General features: G+C 45.6%; 1 non-coding gene across 1 annotated transcript; it reads left to right on the top strand.

Annotated features, from left to right (window-relative positions):
- Positions 1 to 455: 455 nt before the first annotated feature.
- Positions 456 to 537, top strand: TRNAS-GCU (transfer RNA serine (anticodon GCU)). Its single transcript has one exon. It is a non-coding gene; the product is annotated as a tRNA-Ser (tRNA).
- Positions 538 to 4845: the final 4308 nt, after the last annotated feature.

Consider the following 4845-nt stretch of genomic DNA (forward strand, 5'->3'; position numbering starts at 1 on the left):
CTGTGAGACGTAAATTGGTACGTGAGGAAGAGTTTGGGCTTTGGAAAAAAAGTAACTGGGAATATATCACATATTTACTAATTCATATTCAACATATTGACTTTAAGCATTAAGTCATATATGTGCTGTCTTGTGTGAGAACGGGTTGCCTCACCTAGTACTCACCTAGTTGTGTTTGCGGGGGTTGAGCTGTGACTCTTTGGTCCCGCCTCTCAACCGTCAATCAACAGGTGTACAGATTCATGAGCCTATCGGGCTCTGTCATATCTACACTTGAAACTGTGTATGGGGTCAGCCTCCACCACATCACTTCCTAATGCATTCCATTTGTCAACCACTCTGACACTATGTGTGTGTGTGTGTGTGTGTGTGTGTGTGTGTGTGTGTGTGTGTGTGTGTGTGTGTGTGTGTGTGTGTGTTTCAGCCATGTTAGTGTGACATTGCGTCACTCGCCAGACGAGGTGGCCGAGTGGTTAAGGCGTTGGACTGCTAATCCAATGGGGTCTCCCTGCGTGGGTTCGAATCCCATCCTCGTCGCAAGTTCCTTTTGCCAGAACATGAGAACATGCCCCGTTATACTTGTATTTGTCATTTTCCTTACCAAGAGCATACCTTGAAGCATACCAGAACTGGGGTTATGGAACTTGATCCAACAGACTGTTGCTTGCAGCGGCCCGCAGGCCCAAGCGGTACGGCACTTCATTGTAGAAACCACGAAGCTTGGCTACCTCCGGCAGACTCAGGCCCAAGAGCTAGAGTCCAGGATTGGTTTAGCAAGTTGTTGTGGCATGGAGCCGTTATATAAAAGCCATTATGGGCGGCTAATTTACCTCATTTGCCTAGAAATGTTATCTTGAAGTAATCTTGAGGTTATCTTGAGGATATCTTGAGGTTATCTTGAGATGATTTCGGGCCTTAGCGTCCCCGCGGCCCGGTCCTTGACTAGGCCTCCTTTTTGTTACATATCCCCCAGGAAGCAGCCCGTAGCAGCTGTCTTACTCCCAGGTACCTATTTACTGCTAGGTGAACAGATGCATCAGGGTGAAAGAAACTTTGGCCATTTCTTACTAAAATTAAAGTTATGACATGTAAAGAGGCTGTCGATCATAATGACAATATAATGAGACAGACAGACTAGTGTCATTGAAGTTATAATGGCTGTAGGAAAACCAAAGTCATTATAATCTTGTTTCAATACAAAGTTACCATGAACTAGTTTAATCTGCCCATGACATTATACATAGCCATGCAGGTGTGTGCCAAGTGTCATATATATATATTTATATATATATATATATATATATATATATATATATATATATATATATATACATATATATATATATATATATATATATATATATATATATATATATATATATATATATATATATATATATATATATGCAATTGACGATCACTAAACACTGATCATTTGTATGCGGAAAAACCACAAAGAAATGGGGAAGAGAGATGAACGTTTCGGCCTGTTAAAGCCGTTGTCAACACCAGACTGACTAGAGAAAGAGAGAGAGGATACAGGCCAACACCTAGAACCTGACCAACCCATCTCTAGGGAAAGAATTACGAGAAACAGGAATAGCTTAGCTTAGAATGGTCAAAGAGGATTAAGCGGTCAGAGAATAAGGATGAAAGATTAAAGAAAAGCCTCATGAACACACAATAAATGAATATAAAATTGTAATGAGACATTGTAAGCCTCCCTTTCAGAGTTTTTTCTTAAACTGTTGTGTATTATTGTAACTTAAAACTGGGTCAAGTTTGTACATACCAGTACTAACATTGAGAAGATTTGGACATTGACTAATTAGGGCAGACTCATTTAAATTTCTTTCCACAAAGCCATTGCAATTGGCAATGCTTTTCGCCCCATCCCAATTAATAGTGTGATCACACAAACTTGAATGTAGATACAAAGCATTAGACGTTGGGCAGTTCTTATACTATAAGCACGTTGGGACATACGTAATTGTAAGGATTTTCCTGTTTGTCCAAGGTACACAGACTCACAGTCATTGCAGGGAATCGAATACACACAACCTGCTGTACCAGGGGAGTTTTTTTTTATTAAATTAAACTTGATCGTATTATTAGTGAACACCAAACTGATATTAAGGTTCTTAAAAACTGGAGAAAGTTTCTCAAATCCCATCGCATAAGGTACAACCAATGAGTTTCTATTTTCTGGTTTCGCTTTGGAGACATTATTATAAAACGTACGTTTAGCTTTCCCAAACGAACAATCCAAAAACATCTTAGGGTACTGTAAACTCTTCCCAATTTCATATATTTTAGCTATCTCTTCATCAAAAAACCCCAGGCTGCATGCCCTCAAAGCTCGAAGAAACATTCCTGAAAATACTGCCTGTTTAACTTTACTCTGATGATTCGAATAATAATGAACAAACTACCCCACGCTGGTAGGTTTCCTATACACATTAAATTTGAACCTTCTATTGACTCTATGAATCATAATGTCCAAAAACGGAAGAGTACCATTCTCCTCATTTTCACATGTGAATTTTATTGAAAGTACCAAAGAATTAAGTTCATTAAGAAAAACAATTTGGTCTTGGTCACTCGGCACCAGACCCTCTCAACCCACAGGTGTGCAGCACCAGACCCCCTCCCCCCCACAGGTGTGCAGCACCAGACCCCCTCCCCCCACAGGTGTGCAGCACCAGACCCCCTCCCCCCACAGGTGTGCAGCACCAGACCCCCTCCCCCCACAGATATGCAGCACCAGACTCCCTCCCCCCACAGGTGTGTAGCACCAGACCCCCCTCTCCCCCCACAGGTGTGCAGTACCAGACCCCCTCCCCCCACAGGTGTGCAGTACCAGACTCCCTCCCCCCACAGGTGTGTAGCACCAGACCCCCTCCCCCCACAGGTGTGCAGCACCAGACCCCCTATTAGAAGGCATTAGAAGAGAAACAGAATGCTGATGTGATATACACGGACTTCGCAAAGGCTTTCGATAAATGTGACCATGGCGTGATAGCGCACAAAATGAAGTCAATGGGAATAACCGGTAAAGTAGGACGCTGGATACTCAGTTTTCTGTCAAACAGGACTCAGCGAGTAACTGTCAACCATATAAAATCTAGTCCAAGTGCAGTGAAAAGCTCTGTACCTCAGGGTACAGTCCTTGCACCGCTGCTTTTCCTTATTCTCATATCAGATATAGACAAAAATACAAGTCACAGCTTCGTATGATCCTTTGCAGATGACACAAAAATCAGTATGAAAATTACCTCGGCTGAGGACATTGAAAAACTTCAAGCTGATATTAACAAAGTTTTCGACTGGGCATCAGAAAATAACATGATGTTATTTTCCGTACCTGAGTAAAATAACTCAGGTACGGTAAAAATGAGGACCTTAAACATAATACAGAGTACAAAACACAATCAAATGTACCCATAGTAGGAAAACAGCATGTAAAGGATTTGGGAATAATAATGTCTGACGACCTAACGTTTAAGGAGCATAACCAAGCAAATATTGCGACAGCCAGAAAAATGATTGGATGGATTACGAGAACTTTCAAATCCAGGGATCCCATCACAATGGTTGTACTCTTCAAGTCACTTGTGTTGTCCCGTCTTGAGTACTGCTCAGTACTCACTTCCCCCTTCAGAGCAGGAGAGATTGCTGAAATAGAGGGAATACAGAGAACATATACGGCACGCATAGATGCAATAAAGCACCTAAATTATTGGGATCGTCTCAAAGCTCTCCAAATGTACTCACTAGAAAGAAGACGAGAGAGATATCAAATAATATACACCTGGATGATACTGGAGGCCAAGTACCAAATCTACACAGTAAAATAACAACGTACTGGAGTGAACGACATGGAAGAAAATGTAGAATAGAACCAATGAAGAGCAGAGGTGCCATAGGCACAATCAGAGAACACTGTATAAACATCAGAGGTCCGCGGTTGTTCAACGTCCTCCCAGCAAGCATAAGAAATATTGCCGGAACAACCGTGGACATTTTCAAGAGGAAACTAGATTTATTCCTCCAAGGAGTGCCGGACCAACCGGGCTGTGGTGGGTATGTGGGCCTGCGGGCCGCTCCAAGCAACAGCCTGGTGGACCAAACTCTCACAAGTCGAGCCTGGCCTCGGGCCGGGCTTGGGGAGTAGAAGAACTCCCAGAACCCCATCAACCAGGTATCAACCAGGTATCCCTCCCCCCACAGATATGCAGCACCAGACTCCCTCCCCCCACAGGTGTGTAGCACCAGACCCCCCTCTCCCCCCACAGGTGTGCAGTACCAGACCCCTCCCCCCACAGGTGTGTAGCACCAGACCCCCCCTCCCCCACAGGTGTGTAGCACAAGACCTCCTCCCACCACATGTGTGTAGCACCAGACCCCCCTCTTCCACAGGTGTGTAGCACCAGACGCCCCTCCCCCCACAGGTGTGTAGCACCAGCCCCCCTCCCCCACAGGTGTGTAGCACCAGACCCCCCTTCCCCCCACAGGTGTGTAGCACCAGACCCCCCTCCCCCTACAGGTGTGTAGCACCAGCCCCCCTCCCCCACAGGTGTGAAGCACCAGACCCCCTCCCCCCACAGGTGTTTAGCGCAAGACCCTCCTCCCCCCACAGGTGTGTAGCACCAGACCCCCCTCTCCCCCCCACAGGTGTGTAGCACCAGACCCCCTTACCCCCACAGGTGTGCAGCACCAGACCCCCTCCCCCACAGGTGTGCAGCACCAGACCCCCTCCCCCACAGGTGTGCAGCACCAGACCCCCTCCCCCCACAGGTGTGCAGCACCAGACCCCCTCCCCCCACAGGTGTGTAGCACCAGACC

This window comes from Procambarus clarkii, chromosome 19 (genome assembly GCF_040958095.1).
Source record: "Procambarus clarkii isolate CNS0578487 chromosome 19, FALCON_Pclarkii_2.0, whole genome shotgun sequence".
Taxonomy (NCBI): domain Eukaryota; kingdom Metazoa; phylum Arthropoda; class Malacostraca; order Decapoda; family Cambaridae; genus Procambarus; species Procambarus clarkii.